At 39.5% G+C, this 22,772-nt stretch overlaps 1 protein-coding gene across 1 annotated transcript in view; it reads right to left on the bottom strand.

Annotated features, from left to right (window-relative positions):
• The window catches only part of frem1b (Fras1 related extracellular matrix 1b), a 193,334-nt gene that overhangs the window by 169,876 nt on the left and 686 nt on the right, over positions 1 to 22,772 (bottom strand). The window lies entirely within an intron of this gene.

Below are 22,772 nucleotides of genomic sequence, written 5' to 3'. Positions count from 1 at the left end.
GCAGGTTGTGAGAGAACCCATGTGAGAGAAAACATATTGACCTTATCCTCGCTAGTCAATATTCTGCAGATGCATCTGCTCATGATGGCACACTGTGGATACAATGTCTTATCTTCATATGGAGGAATTCCTCCACCATGTTCTGTTTCATCTCTGCCATGTTAAACAGGAGACACTTTTAACAGACCTCACAACTCAAATCTGGGCATTGATGAGGCACTGTGAGTTCTCAACATCAGCACGATTGTATTCAACCAAAAATTTTAACTTCATTCTTGAGCATATCATTTACTATATCATTATATCAAGGTATATGATCAAGGTATTGAATCTGATTCATTGTTGAGTGCAGGAAGCATGTCAAAAGCACTGTCAGGCATACCTAAATAAGTGATGCTAAACTGCTGAAACTATAACATACATGGTGACAGCTGATTTAGCATGCATTAGCAGAGTTAATTGATCCCACAATCAATGGATCAAATCTAAGCTCTGCAGTCCTGCCAGATTCAGTCATGAATGGTGGTAGACTAACATATCACAATCAGGAGATGACGGGCCTACAAGTATCTCTATCATCAACAATGAGCAAGCCCAGCATATTAATGCAAAAGACAAGGTTGAAACATTCATACCCATCTTCAGAAGCAGTGCCAAGTGTATAATCCTTCTTGGTTTACTCCCAAGGGCCCCAGTAATACTGATGTCAGTCTACAGCTAATTTGATTCTTTCCTGATGGCATCAAGAAAAGAATGAAGACACGAGACAATAGCTGGCATTCCAGCAATACCACTGAAGACATGTGTTTCAGAACTGACCATACTCCAAAATACATCGTTCTATTACAGCTACAATATTGACTTCAACGTGATAATGTGGAAGATTACACAGGTATGTCCTGTGCTTGAAAAGCAGCACAAATCCAACCCAACCAATTGCCATCTTTTATCTCCATTGTCAATTATCAGCAAAGTGATCAAAGGGATCATCAACAGTAAAATGGCATCCCCTCAGCAATAACATTCTGACTGACAATGAGTTTGGGTTCCACCAAGGTCCCTCAGCTCCTGACTTATTTACAGCCTTGGTCCAGACAAAGACAGAAGAGCTGAACTCAAAATGGTGAGATGAGAGTGACATCTCCAGGACTACAGCAATTCAAGGAGGCAGTACACCACCATCTTCCCAAGGACAAGTTGGGATGGGCAATAAATGCTGCCTTAGACAACATCCACAGTCCAAGAATTAAATAAAATCAAATTTCTACTTCACACTGCTACTCCTAAAGGGTCTAGACTCAGCCCATCTACTAATCCTTCATCGGTCAGAGTATTGAGTACAGGAGTTGGGAGGTTATGTTGCGGCTGTACAAGATTAGAAGAGCTGGAAAATAGACATTTCGGGCAGGAGCGCTTCATCAGGAATGAGGCTGGAAGCCTCTGCGGTGGAGAGAGGTCAGGCCCACGCCCACAACAACCCACCCTCCCCTCCTGGCACTATCCCCTGCCTCAGCAGGAATTGCAAAATCTGTGCCCACACTTCACCCTTCACCTCTATCCAAGCCCCAAAGGAGCCTTCCACATCCATCAAAGTTTCACCTTCACTTCCACAAATGTCATTTATTGTATCCTTTGCTCCCGATGCGGTCTCCTCTATATTGGGGAGGCTGGACGCCTTCTCGCAGAGCGCTTCAGGGAACATCTCTTTCAGCTTCATTCCTGAGGAAGGGCTCCTGCCCAAAACATCAATTTTCCTGTTCCTCGGATGCTGCCTGATCTGCTGTGCTTTTCCAGCACCACTCTAATCTTGACTCTAATCTCTAGCATCTGCAGTCCTCACTTTTGCCTTCTGCTAATCAGTTTGAGAGCAGACTCCTGAAGAAGAGTGATGCCTTGAAAGTCCCTATTCATTTTGTCCATCAATCTGTTCAAGGTGGATAGATGTATCTCCAAGGGAGAGCACAGGTTGGAGCTAAAACCCTGCTTGATATTTTGCTGAATTCCACCAAAGCCACAATATTGTAATCATTGAATCCTACCGTGGGAGTGGAACAGCAGTGTTTCTAGGACAATACTGCCTGCAGAATATAAAGATTAGATTAGATTAGATTACTTACAGTGTGGAAACAGGCCCTTCGGCCCAACAAGTCCACACCGCCCCGCCGAAGCGCAACCCACCCATACCCCTACATTTACCCCTTACCTAACACTACGGGCAATTTAGCATGGTCAATTCACCTGACCTGCACATCTTTGGACTGTGAGAGGAAACCGGAGCACCCGGAGGAAACCCACGCAGACACGGGGAGAACGTGCAAACTCCACACAGTCAGTCGCCTGAGGCGGGAATTGAACCCGGGTCTCTGGTGCTGTGAGGCAACAGAGCTAACCACTGTGCCACCGTGCCACCCTTAACATTTGGCACCACGTTGAAAATGGACTCCTATCTATTTTCAGTCATAGAGATGTACAGCATGGAAACAGACCCTTCGGTCCAATCTGTCCATGCTGACCAGATATCCCAACCCTGAAAATGTGTTGCTGGAAAAGCGCAGCAGGTCAGGCAGCATCCAAGGAACAGGAGAATCGACGTTTCGGGCATAAGCACTTCTTCAGGAATGGCCGAAACGTCGATTCTCCTGTTCCTTGGATGCTGCCTGACCTGCTGCACCTTTCCAGCAACACATTTTCAGCTCTGATCTCCAGCATCTGCAGCCCTCACTTTTTCTCAAAGATATCCCAACCCAACCTAGTCCCACCTGCCAGCACCCAGCCCGTATCCCTCCAACCCCTCCCTATTCATATACACATCCAAATGCCTCTTAAATGTTGCAATTGTGCCAGTCTCCACCACATCCTCTGGTAGCTGATTCCATACACATACCACCCTCTGCATGAAAAAGTTGCCCCTTAGGTCTCTTTTATATCTTTCCCCTCTCACCCTAAACCAATGCCCTCTAGTTCTGGACTCCCCCACCCCAGGGAAAAGACTTTGTCTGTTTATCTGATCCATGCCACTCATAATTTTGTAAACCTCTATAAGGTCACCCCTCAGCCTCCGATGCTCCAGTGAAAACAGCCCCAGCCTGTTCAGCCTCTCCCTGTAGCTCAAATCCTCCAACCCAGGTAACATCCTTGTAAATCTTTTCTGAACCCTTTCAAGTTTCACAACATCTTTCCGATAGGAAGGTGACCAGAATTGCACGCAATTTTCCAACAGTGGCCTCAAAAATGTCTTGTACAGCTGCAACATGACCTCCTAACTCCTGTACTCAATATTCTGACCAATAAAGGAAAGCATACCAAATGCGACTCCACTTTCAAGGAGCTATGAACCTGCACTCCAAGGTCTCTTTGTTCAGAGACACTCCCTAGGACCCTACCATTAAGTGTATATATCCTGCTAAGATTTGCTTTCCCAAAATGCAGCACCTCGCATTTATCTGAATTAAACTCCATCTGCCACTGCTCAGCCCATTGGCCCATCTGGTCAAGATCCTATTGTAATCTGACGTAACCCTCTTCACTGTCCACTATACCTCCAATTTTGGTGTCATCTGCAGACTTACTAACTGTACCTCTTATGCTTGCATCCAAATCATTTATGTAAATGACAAAAAGTAGAAGACCCAGCACCGATCCTTGTGGCACTCCACTGGTCACAGGCGTCCAGTCTGAAAAAGTCCCAGCCAAAAAAAAAGCTCCTTGTTAGACCTTCCATGACCTGACAAAAACACCTGGGTGAAGTTGCTTTCTTGTGCTTACTGGGTCCCTGAGTTCTTCAAACTTTGCTCCATTGAACAGAGCTGGAGGGAACATTGGCATTCAGTGAGTTATATTCTACTCTGTCCCTGTTACCAGTACCTACTGAGTCAGTCACATTACCACTGCTGATTAAATTGCTTGAACTCTTGTACAACAGAACAGTTTTTTTGTGATTTCCCTCAGGTTTGCAGTTCGGGCCCTACATATTTAAGCAGTCTCATGCTCATTTACATGGGTGAGCTATTCATCCAACTACAGGCCTTCTTAAATGTTGAATCAAGTTGGACTTTGGCAGCAAATAGGTGGCTGAAATTGAGACAATTTAACTTTCTATCATTTGCAAACCAGATGGTCTTGACTGCACTTCCACATCATATTTCATGAAGGTGATATTTCAGAGGTCTGCCTTACTTTTATGGGACTGTGTCAGCTTTTGCTAGGTATGTTTTGATGAGGAACTTGGTGTGTGTTTAATCACCATAGAAAGATAACACTAATTATGGCACAATGTCATCAAACTGCACCAAATTCTTTAAAAAAAGGCTTTGCATTCACAAACACAGATAATTAAGTACTCATTTTTCAGGCCTTTCCATCATTGCCATTCAATTGTACACCGTTGCTATCATTTTACTATTTAAATGAATTAAGAATAATTAGTTTCCAGACATGTAATGGCTTTAATCAGTCAGCAAGAAATCATCGACTTCAATTAAAGAGGTAGTCTTAACAAGGCCATTTAACTAATTACCTCTGCTGTCTGACAATGACTGTTAGGCGGGCTGTTAGTCTCTTTTGTCTGCTTCACAATAATATTTCAATTACTGCTATGTTCCCACTGCATAAACATCTGGGAAGGCAGTAGAAACAGAATATTGTAATCATTATAATTTATACAACCTGCAATATCAATAAATCTAAACATTGTTGCTATTCGTTACTCTCTATTGACCAGCTCCCAAACTGACCATATTCTTCCTGTTGATGAGTGAGCTTAACCTCTAAAGGTCATGTTTAAAGAACAGCTTTTCATTTTCTGCAAACAGATGTCCAGCTGTCAGGTCCATTCAATTGAAAGCTGAGGTTGGCTGTTCATGTGCCTGTCAGTAGATCGAAAGCAAACTCCTGACTGATGAACAAAGAAAGCAAATAGTTTGATCAAAGCTCACCTTGAAAGAGATCTGATTCAAAAAGGCTTGGTAAAAGGATTACCACTGCAGGCTAACAGCAGACATGCCTCGCTCATGATCTCCCACTGAGACTTTTAAATCTCGCGGCTTCTTTTTTAAGTGGAGCCAACATGTATATTCAAGAGAACGAGCAGGGGTTGGAGCTGAGGGGCAGGAGCACCATCCAAAAGCATGATATTAGTTGACACATGTACACAATGATACCCAGCTCCATCTCACCATCACCTCGCTCAACTCATCCTTTGTGACTAAATTGCCCACACTTCTTATCCAATAATGGATGACAGACATTTCCTTCAAAGAAATATCGAGATACCTGAAGCATTATTTTCAGTCCCCACCCTAAACTCTGTGCCCTTGCTCCAACTCCATCCCTCTCCAATACTCAGTTTGTTTGCAATTCTGGTATCATGTTTGATCCCATGTTGAGCAACTCACCTCATAATCATAATCATGTCATCAACAAGATGTGTCCATTTCTATCTCTATCTAATGTCCTGACTTCATCCTGTCTCAACTTATTTGCTACTGAAAATCTCTTTCTTTAAATTGTAATCATTCCAATGCAGTTCTGAGTGATCTTCAACATTTTACACTGTAAACTTGAGGTCATCCAAATTGCTGAACTTGTCTTAATTGGCAGCAAGTTGTGTTCCACTAATACTCTGTGCTCCATGAGGTACATGGATCCTGGTCAAGCATCATCTTGATTTTAAAATTCCCATCTACATTTTTAAATCCCTCTTTGGCCTTGCTCAGCCCTAACTCCTCCAACATCCTTTGACATCAATCTGGTTTCTTCTCCATTCTAAATCATGTGGACTCTGCCATTGTTGGCAGTGCCTTTAGTTGCCTTGCTGGTGAGCTGTGGAATTTCCAGCCCACACCTCCCCCTCCGTCTCCCCCGATTTTCTCCTTCAAGGCACTCATTATCATTCACCTCTTTGACTAAGTATTCAGTCATCTGACTTAATTCACTTAAGTGGCTATTTTATAAGGTTCCTGTGAAACACCGAGGAATATTTTGTTACGTTAGATGTACTACAGAAATATAAGTCGTCATTAGGAGACTGTAAGGACTACAGATGCTGGAAGTCAGTGTCAATAGATGTGAAGCTGGAAGACCAAAAAAGGTCAGACAGCATCAAAGAAGCAGCATAGTTTTGGCTTTAAACGTTGACTTTCCTACTCTTTCGATGCTGTCTGACCTGCTCTGCTTTTCCACCCCTATATAAATTGCTGTTAATGTTGCTGTAAACTGGAAAAAGCCCAGTTTCTGACTACACTGAGTATGGCTGAAAGATGTATTTTATTTCTTTTGAGGAATTCAGAGATGACATCAAGAAACCCCAACAAAATTGGAGTCAATGGGAATCATGGGAAAACACATCACTGGACAGGCTCATACCTAACACCAGGGGTAAAAAAAATCCCTTTGTGTTTTTGAGTGGTCCGTGTAAGATTTTTCAAGCTACTCTTTCTAAAATTTATTTTCAAAGGCTATCTTTTCATTCTCACAAATTCATTTACTAGGTGATGATATTGCATACTAATTTGTGTTTGTGTTTACATATGCTGTTTTTGGAATCACAGACAAGCAGAATTAACCTCATTAACAGCTGTTACGGTGGATGATTCGGGTCTCACTCACTTTGGAAGTTCAGGAGTTATTCAGAGATTCTTTGTTAGCATTAGCTAAAAGAAGTTTATCCAGTTTCTCCCAGTTGCATTGCTGCTGAATTGACCTGTTTTTAAGTGATCAGAGATTTCATTTCATTTTACCTGTTCACACAGAGGTCTCAAGTGGAATTTCTCCACTGTGTCCCTTCACTGCACACTTTATCACATGTGGAACTTGACCAAAAGTTAGCAATATTAGCGCACACACTCTTAAACACATTAGCACACAGAGACAAGGGGTTGCAGATGGTTTTTAACCTCCTTTCTTGTCTATGCCTGGAAATGTAAAACACACAAACATGCTTTTCACCCATAACAACCTTCCTTTCAACTCATATCATGTCTGCAGTCTGCAACACAATCCAGTTTTTTTTAATAGCATCTTTCCCTTTGAAGTGTTGTCTAATGTTCTCTTGACAATCTATGTATCTATGTATCTATATGCCATCGTTCCTCTCAGGGGTTTTAGACAGCCATTGAATTTACATCCACAGCCATCTTTTGGCTTGTAAGTATTTCTTTTGAAAAACACACTTTTAAACAATAACTGACACATACCTCTGCATATAAAAAGCATGTCTTCCACAGAATGGCCTGGTCTCAGCTAATGTATTTCTATTACACATGCACACTGTTGTAATATTTTAACCCAACAGTTACAAGTCTATTCACAGTATCTCAGATCACAATCTGAAATTTAAATTTAATAATCATGTTCATGATAATCCCTAATACTTACATTTCACCAAGTATTGTACTTATATATCTAATTGCAGGGAATTCGTGAACTCAGGTTTGAAGAGTTCTTGGATTTTTTGATTTATTTAGCTGAGTATTCATTTGGTTTAAACAGATTTGAAACTATTCTCCGTCCTTTACAATTTCCCTCTTCACCCATATCATTCTTGCAGCCTTTTCTTCCATTCCACACCTCTACTATCCTGCATTAACCCTCACACTCTTACAGCCTCTTCTCCTATCTCTCCTTAGAGCATCTTTCCTCCTTACTTAATCCTTCTTCTCTCTCCCCAAACACTTGTTCAACTGTCTGATTCTCCCATCCTGAACGCCTCTGGACTATGCCACAACTGAGGGGTGTAAGCCCAGGAAAAGGCCTTTCCAGCCTTGGAAAAAGACCATGCAGCATCCCTGCCAATGGTCTTTCCTGCTCTTGGCAGCATCCCAAACTTCCTCCCTCACCCCAGCTCTCAACCACTGGTCCTGGCTCCTGTCTCTCAGCCTCTGGTCTTCCCAGTGACTCTGTCCAATCTCCTCACATTGTTCCTTTTCCAGGATTGCTGCTAATAGGCTCACTACTGAAGCTTTCAGAATGAGAGAAAACCAGCCTATGATTGGAAAGCAGCTCCTCACCATTTCCTTCTCTTCTATTTACTGTGTGAGATCTTATCTTTGATTGGTCACCTTCATGAGTCAATTTCCATGACCAATTTTGAGACATCTGGGGAAGGAATCACCTGCTGTCCATACGTATTGTGAGTTAGTACAAAGGAGGATGATTATGTTTGTTGGAGGTCAGTCATCTCAGTCCCAGGACATCTCTGTAGGAGTTCCTCAAGGTAGAGTTCTAGATCTAACCATTTCAGCTGCTTCACTAATGGCCTTTCCTCTATCATAAGGTCATAAGTGGGGATGTTCACCAATGTGTGCACAATTCTCAGCAACATTTGGCACTCCTCAGATACTGAACCAAACATGTTCATGTGCAGCAAGACTTGAATGAATATCCAGGCTTGAGCTAATAATTGTCAAGTAGCAATCATGCATACAAGTACCAGAGAATTATTACCTCCAACAAGAAAGAATCTAACTATCATCCTTGAATGTACATCTGCATTACTATCGCTGAATCCCCCCACTATCATAATCTTGGTGTGTTATTATTGTACAGAAATTGAACTGAAGCAACCTTGCAAATACTATGGTTACAAAAGTAGGTCAGAGACTAGGGACACTAGAAACTCAAATTCTGTCTCTTCTATGCTATTTGCCAGACTGAAGTGTCTGATGGAATACTCCCTAAAAGCCTGAATGAGTGCAGCTCCAACAACATTCAAGAAGCAGGACAGCACCCAGCTGAAAGCAGCCCAATGGCATGCCAATATTTACATCCTCACCCCCAAATGAATATGTCATCAATAACCACACAGTGGCAGCAGTGCATACCATCTATAAGGAACACTACAGGAAACCACTAAAGTTCCTTTGACTACAGCTTTCAAATCCATGGCCCCAGCCACCTGGATGGACAATGGCATGGGTAGGTTCGGCTCCAATAACACTTGAGAAGTTTAACGTCATCCAATGAAAAGTCACTCACTTGATTGGCACCCCATTCATCAACTTGAACATTAATTTCTCTTCACCACTGATGCTCAGTGGTAGCAGTGTGTACAATCTACAAGAAGCACTACGGTAACTCACTCAGCTTCCTTTGACCTCCCAAACCTGTGACCTGTATGACCCGGAAGGACAACAGCAGCAGATGTATGGGGAAAAACACCACCTACAATTCCCCCTTCAGAAAATATTTTACATTTACTATGTTTAAAACCTTTGCATTTTTGTTATAAATAGTTAGTTTTATTTATTCTTCATTTTATTTTGTCTTCATTTCTTTTGTTAATAAATATGTTTTATTATTAAATCAAAATCTGTGATATTGTGTGTTTATGTTTCAGCACGATTGCCCTTTGTTGAAACTAAAACAAATCAAACTTTTATCTAACAGGACAAGTTTCAGTCTGGAATCTGACATGCTCAGTAATACCATCAACTGGCATCATAATATTGTGGAATAATTTATGATTCTCTCATTTTTGATCCAATATTCAGTTATTAAACTGTCAACTTAATTGGAGCTCAGCAAAGAATTGAATAATAAATGTCACTGTCAATTATTTATCGTAAGGCTCTGGACAGCAGCAGTAAGTGTATTGAAATGTGAGATCAAGAAAAATCCACTGGCACAACTATGACCATTCTAATGCAATACATGGAGAAATAATGTGCATTATAGTTTCTTCTGCTGGAATTTTAGGACATTCTCCACTGTGTTCTTTCCCAATTCAGGTTAGAATGCAGGAGAGAAATTATATTCGATAATTATGTGACAAAAATGAAAAAAGGAATAGCTGAAAGACAACAGGGGAATGAGAAAAAAAAGAAACAAATCAGAAAGTGAACAAGTGAAAAAGAGAAAATGGTAAGAGAAAAGGCAAACAAGGAATACAGGTTAAATTGAAGGGAGAAAATAGGAAGACAGAAAATTTTAAGGAATGGCAGGAATGAAAAATTGTGGGGATACTTAGAATCATTGAATGATGTTTACACAGAAGTGGTTTATTCAGATTATCACATCTGTGCTGGATTCTGAAAGAGTAATTCAGCTTGATCCATACTCTTGTCCATTCCCAGTAGTGTTGTATTTTTCCTCTTCAGCTGGTAATCCAATTCCCCTTTGAATGCTTAAGTCTTAACTCTGAACCTAACTATCTCGCCACACTCTGAAACAGAGCATTCTAGACCCTAACCGCTTACCTCATTTAAAAAAAATTCCTCGTCACCATTAGTTGTCTTGTCAATCATCTTAAATTGGTGCCCTTTGTTTCGCAACCCTGATGTCAGTGTGAACAACATCCTAATCCTCCAGTCCTTTCATGATTTTGAATGATTGTGTCCATGGTCACAACCTTCACTTCTCTAAGTAGGGCAATCACAGCTCTTCCAAACCATCCACATAAGTGAAATCTTTCATTTTTGTGACGAAAGTTGTAACTCTTTCTCATGACTTCCTTATAACTTTGCATCCTTCCTAAAGAACAGTGCCCACAATTCATCAGTTGAAGCCAAAGCAATGTTTTATAAAGATCTATCATATTTCCTTTGTTCTGGAACCAATGCCTAGATTTATAATACCCAGATTTCTGTTTGCCGTTTTAATCACTTTCTCAAGTTGCTCTACCACCCTCAACCATTATGTGCATACATCCCCAGATCCCTTTGTTCTTGCACAATCTGCCCCTACCATCTAGAATTGTGCCTTTTACTTTACTTCATGTTCTTCTCATATAAAATTACAAAGTTAAAAATCACACAACACCAGGTTATAGTCCAACAGGTTTAATTGGAAGCACACTAGCTTTTGGAGCGTCGCTCCGAAAGCTAGTGTGCTTCGAATTAAACCTGTTAGACTATTACCTGGTGTTGTGTGATTTTTAACTTTGTACACCCCAGTCCAACACCGGCATCTCCAAATCATGTATAAAATTACACCACTTCTCATTTGTCTACGTAAAATTCAAATGCTATATGACTTCCCATTCTAAAAACTTATCTAGATCCCTTGGAAATGTATCACTATTCACCTTACAGTCCACAATACTTCCAAGTTTAGTATTTCCTGTAAATTTTAAAAACTGTGCTCTGCACAGCTAAATCATTGACATACATCAAAAAAGCAGTGTTCCTTGAATTAACCCCCAGGAACCCCACTTGCTTCCATCTGCAAAGTAATTAGTCAACATGACTCTCTTTTTCCGGTCATTTGGTCAACTCTGTATCCGTGTTCCATTGTCCTTTTTATTGAACGTGCTTCAGCTTTAGTAACAAGCATATGGTGTGGCACATTATCAAATGCATTTTGGAAGTTCATACACATCACATCAATATGATTTCCCTCATCAACAAGTTAACTTACCTCATCAAAAACCTCAATCAAGCTAGTTAAACATGATCCATTTTTTAAAAACTATACTGACTTCTCTGAAATAATTTGTATTCATTCAGTTGACTGATCTGTTGACTCTCTTGTAGATCAAGATCTTACCTAATAGCCTTGAAGATGTTCATTGGCCTAGTTTCTGTTGCTGTCTGTGGCAGAAAGTTTCAAAGATTAAAGATCCTCAGGTTTTTTTTGTCAACTCCATCTTAAGTGAAAAACCCCTTATTTTGAAAATGTGCCCCCAAGTTCTATATTTGTCGATGGGAGGAAGTATCAGCTCAGCATTTGTCATTTTAAAGTCCCTGGGAATCTTGCATGATTCAATAAGATTAACCCTTATTCATTTAAACTCCAATAATTATAGGATAAACCTACCCACTTTCCACCATAAGACAACGCCTTCCTTTCAGGAATCAACTTAGTGCATCTTCCCTGAACTACATTCAATTCAAAGACATCCCTCCTTAAACAAATAGAGATTTTCAAAAAGGAATTGTGAAAGATTAAGGAGAAGTTCATGAATTGAAGAAGAGACACCAATAACAAGAGAAGAATGAAAGAAATAATTGAGAATTGAAACAGATAGCTTCAAGCAAAATATTTCAAAAGTCATGCTCATGAGCTAATTTTTACAATTTTGGAGAGAACACACTTGTAACTTATTAATTTTATTTTGGTGTTTATAGTTCATTCAGGGTCTATGGGCTTGCTTACTATTTCAGCATTTATTGCCCATCCCTTTTGGATGTGAGCTGCCTTCTTGAGATGCTGCAATCCAATTGAACATGGAAACACTCAGTTACACCTTCTTTCATCCTTTGGTGAGATGGAGGAAGGCTTCACTGGCAACGTTTCCCATCCTTGACCATTTTTAAGCAGTCTTTCAGATGTAAGTACATTCAGGAGCAAATTGATACATTTTACTTTTGTAGGTGTTTGCATTTTGCAAAAAGGATAATTTTTCAAACTCTTTCTTGGGTGTCAAACAATCAACCTACATCAAAGAATCAGCTGACTCACAGCAATTGGGAGATGTGAACAGGAGATTAAAATATTTCACTTTCCTCTGGAAGACTTCAGTTTCATTTTGATGGATGGTTCGATGTGTTATAGTGCAGATTGACAGACACTGATATCTACAGTAATTAAATGCAGTGTGCAGAGCAAGGATTACAGTATTGTACACGGAACATATTTGTTAGAACCTGCAGTACTGATTACTCCAATAGGTGGTAGTCTGCAGTGTTTTTTTTCGCCCCATGTTAAGCAATCACTCTATGACAAATGACAGCTGCTATTTTATAGTTTGAATATTACAGCTCTCAATGATACAATCTGTGCAGTGGATTCCCGCAAATCCAATACCATCTCTCCCCATAATGAAATTTCTAGCATCCAAAATAAGGCTATAAAAATGTTCTCAGCCTGCAAAACTTTTATTCGTGTTTTGTGTCTTTTAATATCTTGTTGAAGTTTTTACTCACTTGACTCAAGGTCTCCCAAAGGTCTGAACTTCTCAGTGACATTTGTACTGTGAGCTGTGACTCCATGAGCTTAACTTGGGTTTGATGTATACTTTATTTTGCAGGATACATCAGTTCTGCTAATGGGACATTTTTCTTTGGCAAGTAGCTTCCTGCTGAGAGGCTTTTCTTTAAATAATTTTGAAAAAAGGCCAAATTTCAAAAGCTGCTTTATGTTTTAATTTAATGGGTGAATGTACATATACTTATGTGTTTGTATTAAATTGACAAGGAGAGAGAAAGAGATTATATTCAGAGACAAAGCTATCAAAGGCTTGGGGCGGATAGCTGGTAGCTGTCACAGCTCAATCAAAGCTGTGAAGCCATTTCTAACACGGAATTATTTATTCACCCGAACATTACTTTGATCTTCAAAATTAAATATAAGTTGCAGTTGAAGTAAATTTACTATTTTTGCCTGTTTTTAATATACGTAAACATAAAAATAAACACTGGTAAGACTGCCCTTCCATAGAAATGACCGAATCTATTATGTGCCAGGGAACAGATGACTGTGAACCCCTGGACAGGTCATGAAAAATTGTTTTTACTATATTTGTTTATGACAGGTTGAGTAAACACTGAAAGCCATTAGCGTGTTTTCATTTCCAAATAGTCAAGGATTTATTTAGCTAAGAAATGCAGAGCTTGGAAGTTTTTAGGGCAGTTCAGAGTAAACTTGACTAGCATTAGAAGAAAATATACTTTACCTCTGAGAAAATAATACAGGATAGTTCAGGGAAAACACAATTACCTATGTAGAAAATTTAGTTTTGCAACTTCCAGACTAGGGGTGTATGTTTAGAATCTGCAGATTATTAAAAGCTGAGAAAATGTAACCATGTTTTTTTCAATATTGTGCAAGAAGACAATTCACAGAACAGACACAGGGCTAATGTAGTAGAACTTGTTTTGATATGGGAAGCAATTTCTCTGGATGTGAGGCTCTGTAATGGATCGTGTTGGAAAGTGGGTTGAAAATTTTTTTGGAAGAAAGGTGTAATTAACTCTATTCTATAAATATATTGTTCTTTTTTGTTTCATCTCCTGTTAAAACTTCTGTTCATTGTTAAAGAAATCTGCAGTTATTTCAATGAGTGACCAGCAAGTTAACTAAAATTTTTTAAAAATGCCAGATTTCATTCTGGGATCTGACTTGTCCAGTGGTACCATCAGCTGAGATCATAAGACCACCTTTAGGCTGCAGAGCAGCAACTCTTCTTGTTGGCACTGCTTTCCAAATCAGCACTTCCTCCTGAGTGACAGGCAGAAGCCCCACCCCTAGGTTATTAATGACCATAGAGCTACCCCACCTCCACCAACATCAGTCGTAATGCGTTCCCTCATTACCATTTTGCTGGTGGGGGTCTCAAAAGATTCTGCTCATTTTTTTTTATTAAGTAAGAAAACAATAACTTATTGGTTAATTTCATAATGCTATTGTTTATATGCTTAAAATCTTATTATGGACACTTAGAAGCATTGAATTTGAGAAAAAAAAGAGGATGCATTTTTTTTCAGTGATTTAACTGGTTCATCAAATTGCCACAGGAAAATACTCCTACAGGATTCTCCTATTATAAAATGGAGACATTAAAGGTGTTCATCAAAAATCATGATGTACAGCATAACGTGAATGAGAGGGGGAAGCATCTTTCAAGTGTAAGACTTTTTCCTCTAGTGCAGAGCCACATTAATTGTATGCAAGGTAATACAGGTCCTACCAGGAAGAATTATATTCACAAATACGTCTCTGGAGCAAGATGGAGTCAAGTAACAAATGCAATCATCCAGAAGATGTTGTGAAGCTGGGGTAATTCTGTATTATAGATGAACACAATGAAGTAGGTTTCACAAAGGAATTCCTTGTAAAGTAAAAAAAAGCGTCATTATCTTGAAGACTGGAGACGGGGACAGAAATGGTGAAGAGCTGGGGTTTTATTAAATAGTTTAACTGTCTTGTGAATGTATCACTCAGGAATTATGTCAGTTATTCAGAGCTGGTAATTCTTAATGCCCCCAATCGCTTTCAGCATATTAGGTGTGCTTAGCTCTGCAGATGCCCAAAAGACCCCAAGGACATATTTCCAACCAAACTATTTGATGCACAAGTAACATGGGAAATTGGACACAATATTAGTCATTGTCAAATCGGCAGTCAACAGTTTGAAAACAAGTGAAGGGAGTATGGAAGCAATTTATCCATTTAATTATTAGTACAATTGCTGCCTAATTTATTTTGTGATTCTATTGGCTTTTTCCAGCATAAGCATTGTTTCAAATAACGTGCATTTAATGAATCCCACAGGCTGCACATTCCACTTACAGCAGAGGTAGAGGTCAAGTGACTACAGCAGGCCAGCTAGTCAACTAAAATGCAATTGCATTTCTCCAAACATACCTCTCTGAAAAAAATGCACTATCATTTGCAGTTCCAAATTATGCAAATTACACAGTATAAATGGCCATGAAAAAAATTATTATTTACTACTGAACAATTTATTAACTCCAGTGCATTTGTACTATACAAATGCCTATCTCCAATAAGAGACAACCGCACATCCCCCCATGGCATTCAATACTATTACCACCAATGAATCCACTACTACCTATATCCTGGGAGTTACACCATTGACCTGAAATTCAACTGAACTAGCTATATACGTACAGCGGCTACAAGAGAAGCTAGGATTCCTCCAATAAGTAACTCAACTCCTGACTCTCCAAAGCCTGTCCACTATCTACAAGGCAACATTCAGGAGAATATTTCTCACTTTCTTGAATAAGTGCAGCTCCAACAACACTCTAGAAGCTGACATCATCCAGGACAAAGCAGCCCGCTTAATTGGCACTACATCCACAAGCATCCGCTCCCTCCACCAGCAAAGCACAGCAACAGCAGTGTATACTGTCTATGAGATGCATTCACCAAAGATCCTTCGACAGGTCCTTCCAAACCCACAACCGTTTCCACCTAGAAGGTAAGAGCAGCAGATCACCTGCAAGTTCCTCTCCAATCCACTCACCATTCCGACTTTCCAATATATTATTTTTTCTTCAATGTCGCTGGCTGAAAATCCTGGAATTCCCTCTGTGGGCGCATTTTGACTCCCCCTACATCATGTGGACTGCAGCAATTCAAGAAGGCAGCTCACCACCACCTTCTCAAGGGCAACGAGGGATGGGCAATAGATACTGGCCAACTAGTGACACCCACGAGTTAATAAAAAAAATCACAGCTTTTCCAAATATTGCCATGGGATCCATTAAATCAACTGTTGAATGTTTCATCCAAACATGGTTCCCTATTAATGCAGCACCTCTTCAAATATCTACAAAGCAGTAGTAAGACATTGAACCAACAAATTTCAGTCACTATTTGTTGATATAAGTATACATGATCAGATCATTGAGCTGAAATTTTCAGGAGTGATTTCACTACAAGTACCAGTTATGGATTAGCAACACTATTTACCACAGCAGCAGCTTCTGCCACAGGAATGACACACCCCAGAGAAAGAACATCAGCCTAGGATTGAGTTAGTACCAAAAGTTACAAATCCAAGTAACATTAAAAGACTTCTATGACTTAAAGACAATGTTTGGAATTTATGCACGGACTGTTGAAATTGAAGCCAACTTTGTTTTGAGTGCCAGCATTTATTGGCCCATAGTTGGTCTTGAGGTGGTGAGCTGCCTTCTTGAACCATACATCTTTGTGGTATAGATACATCCATATGCTATTAACTCAATAACACTGCAACTTGTATTGAGCTTCACTGGAGTATTGCAACAGAGGCCTGAGACAGAAATTGTAATAGTAAAAATGATAATATGGCAGTTTCTGTTTGTAAAAATGACCCCAAACTTCCACTTGTGTGCTACTCCAATATACCACTATGTCAGGTAGCACGGTAGCTCAGTGGTTAGCACTGCTGTCTAGCTCCTTGAAAGTGGAGTCGCAGGTAGATAGGATAGTGAAGAAGGCATTTGGTATGCTTTCCTTTATTGGTCAGAGTATTGAGTACAGGAGTTGGGAGGTCATGTTGTGGCTGTACAGGACATTGGTATGCCATTGTTGGAATATTGCATGCAATTCTGGTCTCAGTCCTATCGGAAAGATGTTGTGAAACTTGAAAGGGTTCAGAAAAGATTTACAAGGATGTTGCCAGGGTTGGAGGATTTGAGCTACAGGGAGAGGCTGGACAGGCTGAGGCTGTTTTCCCTGGAGTGTCGGAGGCTGGGGGGTGACCTTATAGAGGTTTACAAAATTATGACTGGCATGGATAGGATAAATAGACAGTCTTTTCCCTGGGGTCAGGAAGTTCAGAACTAGAGGGCATAGGTTTAGGGTGAGAGGGGAAAGATATAAAAGAGACCTAAGGGGCAACTTTTTCATGCAGATCGTGGTGCGTGTATGGAATGAGCTGCCAGAGGATGTGGTGGAGATTGGTACAATTACAACACTTAAAAGGCATATATGAATAGGAAAGATTTGGAGGGATATGGGCCAGGTGCTGGCAGGTGGGACTAGATTGGGTTGGGATATCTGGTCGGCATGGATGGGTTGGACCGAAGGGTCTGTTCTGGGCTGTATATCTCTATGATAGTGCCAGGGACCTGGGTTTGATTCCAGCCTTGGCTGACTTGTGGAGTTTGCATGTTCTCTGTGTGTCTGTATGGGTTTCTTCCCACAATCCAAGCATATGAAGGTTAGGTGAATTGGCCAGGCTAAATTGCCCATGCCGACCAGATATCCCAACCCAATCTAGTCCCACCTGCCAGCACCTGGCCCATATCCCTCCAAACCTTTCCTATTCATATATGCCTTTTAAGTGTTGTAATTGTACCAGTCTCCACCACATCCTCTGGTTAGATGTATTGTCAGGGGTAAATATAGGGTAGGAGAATGGGTGTGTTACTCTTTGGAGGGTTGGTGTGGACTTGTTGGGCCGAAGGGCCTGTTTCCAAACTGTAGGGATTCTATATTCCCTCAATGCAAGCTGGAGAATTTACACGTCATCTTCCACCTAGGTACCTTGCAACTCTCAGAATTTGACACTGAGTTTAACAATTTCAGAACTAGAACATTTTTTAATCCACCCCCACATCCCTAGACCTGTTAGGAAGGGTACACCCTGCATAGTCAACACATTTTGTTAGTACTGCTTCATCATTTATCTCCTTCTTGGCTTATCACCAATCCTTTAGTTTGCCTCTCCTTTTTGTCTTTCACTGTCTCAGCAACACCTCCATGTATTCTGCCCACTCCTCACCACTCTCACCCCCAAACCTCACTAACTCCTCATCAGCATAAATATCACCATTTCCCAGCTGCTTTCACTGTCAAATGGTCACTGGACTCCATTTATCTCTTTACAGATGCTGCCAGACCTGCTGTGTTTCTCTAGCATTTTCTACTTTTGTTTCAGATCTCCAATGTCTGTGGTTTTAATTTAACTTACAAAGTACCTCTGGCTGCAAAGCATTTTGGGATATTTGGAACATATGAGCAGTTTCCTAAATTATACTTGAAAGATTTTGTGGTTTGGTGGATAGAGTTCCTGTCCCCGTGCCAGACGTCCAGATTCAATTCCCACTCCAGGACTTAATGGCCAGGGAAGGATTTTTAATAACATTCCCAAACAAGTTCGCGAGAAAGTTATAAATCTCTTCAACATTTGTCAGTGGCAGTAGGAGAGATTACTATCATCTATATGATAGAAAGAGCTGGACCCTCTACCATCACTACTGTACCTTCAGGCTACAACATGCATGGAAAATGCTCAAAATGCTTGGCAGGTTGCTTTGGTTGGCCAGATAGCTGGTGTGGATCAGATTAGTGCCAATAGCACAGATTTTGATCCCTATTACAGATGGTGTGAACTCAGGACCTACCTCCTTACCCTACCCATGGTGAAAATTGTGGTGCTATGGATCAGACATGCCTTCAGGCAGAGAACTCATAAAGAAGAAATAAAACTTCCACATAACAATTTGAAAGTCAGATTTTATGAATACGATGGAATGGACTGTCTTTAAAAGAATTACTACAGCGAAAATAATTGGTTAACAAAGCAATGTTTATTGTATATATCTGTAGTCATATGAATAAGGGTGGACCTGGTTTGCTAATTTTTGCTCCAATGCAATCCAATATTAACCAATGTGATATATTCTAATTGATATTATGAAAACACAGCTACAGGGTGCAGACTGGAAGTTGAATATTCCAAGATGTTCCTCATTTAGCAAAAACTGGCAAAATGGAAAAGGAGGTATGCTGCGTTGATAATAAGTGATGGGATCAATACATTAGTAAGAGTTGATCTCAGATCAGCATACAATATGTGAAATCTGTCTGGATAGAAATAAGAAGTAACAAGGGGCAGCAAGTATTGGTTGGAGTTTTTTGTAGGCCACCAAACAGTAATTTTAGTATGGAGCATGGTATTAATCAGGATATTAGAAAAGAATGTAGCCTTGTATTTCAGCAATCATGAATAACTTTAATCCACATGTACACTGAGTAAGTCTAATGAACACTATTGCTATGAAAGTGAGTTTCTGGAGAATGATACGTATGATTTTATTCTTACAGAGCATGTTAAGGAACCAACAAGAATGGGCTATTCTGGATCTACTATCATGTAACAAAAAATAGCTAGTTAATCTTGATATAACAGAATCTTTGGGGATGAGTGACCATAATATATAGAATTTTACATTATTACAGAAAGTCAGTTCATTCAATTTTAAGCAGAATGGTTTCCATGACCATGGGTCAGAACCCCAAAGTACTGCGTACACTTATAATTTGAAATAGCAAATGTGCTTTTTTTAAAGAGAGGACACTTATGAAAAAAAAGTAGCTACAGATATATATTAAGTGGCTGTCTGAAGAGAGACACCCACAGAACCCGCACAACTCTGAATGAAATTTCAAACTACAGCCTTCTAAAGGAAAAAAGAGGTGAGTCAAAAAAGACTGAACTATAATCTTTGCTGACTATAAATATAGCAAGGGCTGACGACCTTTTGTAAAACAGCAAGCAACAATCAATGGATTATGACCCAAATGCAGACACATTTTCTATTTTTCACCTTGAAGAATACACAAGATTGGGTTAAAAAGCAATTTGAAACTCTACTGAAAGTATTAGCGAAACTGAACATTCTCGTGTTTGAGTGTTAACATGCAGTGAAGGTTATAGTCAAAGAATAATATTGATCTTGCCTAGCGCACATTCTGTGTGGTGTAACCTGTATGACTTACTCTGTACAAGTTCTTTTTCACCCTGTGATCTGTATGTCCTTGCTTACCATGATCTGCCTGTGCCTGCTCACATACAAAACTTCTCACTGTACATTCATACATGTGACAATAAATCAAATCAATGAATATCAATTATCCCCTTGTTACTCCTGTGTTGCAGATAAAAACTGGATCACCCTCAGTGCTTGAAATCATCTATCTTTACTGCCAAACAAAGGGAAAACAGGACAGCATATCCTTATCCTGAATTCTGGAATTCAATCATAGTTGGAAGGAATCAGAACTACAGAATCTCAACTAATCTGCAAAACTAAGGATCGTGAAACTCGCTGTTCAACGTGAATGTCAGCAGTGGCAGTACCCTCCAATGCACCAGCCACAATGTTCAACCATCTGCTCTTTGTCAACAATTCAGGGACTGATCGCTACATCTGTTTTTTAAACTTTTATCTTTTTGGCCTCATTTCTTATTTCTAATATGTGCATGTGAGTTGTGTTATTAATTCTTCCCATGTTTAATAATGAGTGAAATCGTTGTTAACTGAAAATAGTCTGCTTGACTTAGCTCCTTTAAAAACATTAGTAAAGTTTAATCTGGGAGAAAGGTATCCACAAGGAAAGAGATCTTTCATAAAAAACATTGTTGCAAACAACCAGGGTGGGAAAAGGGGTGATGGTAAGTGAAAAAAAGGGAACCCTATTGCTAATCCTAATTCTAACCACACCTGGTATACAGACTGCTGTTTTTGTTCCCATTACCTTGGGAAGAATATTATGAGTATTGAGGGAGTGCAGCAAAAGGTCAGGCATATTCTGGAATGGTGGGATCAGCCTATGAAAAGACATTGGAAAAACTAGGTCTGCATTCTCCTGTTTCGGAGAATGAAAGGGTGATTTCATTGAAACTTACAAAGCACTTTAAGGGACAATTAAATGGGTTCAGAGTCCTTGTGTACATTTAAGGTTGAGTTAGATAAATTTGTGATCAGTTGAGGAATCAAGGTTTATCGGGAAAATGAAGTAAAGTGGATATGAGGAATAGTAGATCAGCCGTGATCTTACTGAATTGTGGAGTAGGCTAATGGAGACAGTATGGCCTACTCCTGCTGCTAGTTTTTAACGGTGATATGGATTGTGATGAAATGTGAAACACATATTTTATTTGGAATTGGTTTTCAAAATAGGGGCAGCTGGTTGCAGGTCAGTTCTGCAAAGGCTATTTTTTTTCTAAAATGCATGTCAGAAAGGCTTTTGGCCTATGACATAAATACATTAGTTCCAAGAAAGCAAGTAATTGCAAAAAACTGCCAGAGAGAATCCTGTAATGTTAATGGATAGAAAAACTGTTGAGCTTATGATAGGTAAAGTAAACACATCAAGACAATTAGTTTGGTTTTAAATTCAGAGCAGAAGACTCGAAGTTTTAGTTCTGAAGAATCTAGAGTTCGGTTCAGAAAATAAAAGTTTCTCCTAGTATAACTGTCTTCTACATACATATTTTCATTAATTTATCTATTTTTATTTTATAATAAACTTATGTTTTGAACTCAAAGAACACCAGCAGCCTCATATAAAAATGTTTCAGTGACTAACCATTCCACTAACCAACTGCAAAAATTAAACATACAATCTAACAAGCCAGGTGTCATTCTGGGATCTGACCTGTCCAGTATCACCATCAGCTGAGATTAAGCAAGATAGATGGGTAGATGTCCTCTGTCAGTGTAGAACCAGGCAACACAATTTCATCATAAGGTTGGAAAACATTCAAGACCACGATGAGGTGAAAATTTTATACCTACAGGGTTGTGAATCTTTGGATATTTCAACCCCAGAGATCTGTGAAAGCTCAGCCATTAAGTACATTTAAATTTGACATATTTTTGAATACCAATGACATATGGAAATGTGGGGATATAATGGGAAAAAGGTACTGAAATGGATGATCAGCCTTTATCCTATCGAATGGCAGAGCATGCCAGACTGGTTAAATGGCCTATTCTGGTTGTTACTAACCGCAAATTTATCTTTAATTGCCATGACGGGTTAAAAAAGATAAGTGACTGACAGTAAAGTATACTGTCTGTTAAACAGGTCATTGGCTTTTCAAAATATTACTGCATAAACTAAGAGGTTAATCAGGTAAATCTATTATAATATTTAATCTATCTCAGATTAAGTTTAATAAAGAAAGATAATAAAAATAAAAAAGCTATTTTGGAATAAATTAGTTGAGAAGATTAAAAGTCCATTCATTCAAAAGGTTTCTAAAAGTTGCATCTTTAGAAATAAATTTAGAAGTAAATGCCACAACATTGATGCAATTTCAATCTCCTTTGTTAAATTGATGTAAGTTTTAAAATCATTTTCAGCCTTTAAGCAGTTTCTGCCCTGGCTCATTTCAGTGAAACAGATGTCAAGCAAGTCTTGTGAAGAGTGCTCAGTAAATTCATTACATTCCACAGTCTCAAACTAAACACATTTTGAAACTCGCTATCCTGACAAGTATTTGTGCAACTAAATTCACATTAGTTTTTACCACAAAGCAATTTTCTGACAAAAACTCTGAAGAGAAACTATGATTGTTTGTTAATTTG

The sequence above is a fragment of the Chiloscyllium plagiosum genome, unplaced genomic scaffold (genome assembly GCF_037043375.1).
Source record: "Chiloscyllium plagiosum isolate Xiang-an unplaced genomic scaffold, Cpla_swu_hap1 HiC_scaffold_9, whole genome shotgun sequence".
Lineage (NCBI taxonomy): Eukaryota > Metazoa > Chordata > Chondrichthyes > Orectolobiformes > Hemiscylliidae > Chiloscyllium > Chiloscyllium plagiosum.
This window is presented reverse-complemented; position numbering and strand designations above follow the sequence as displayed.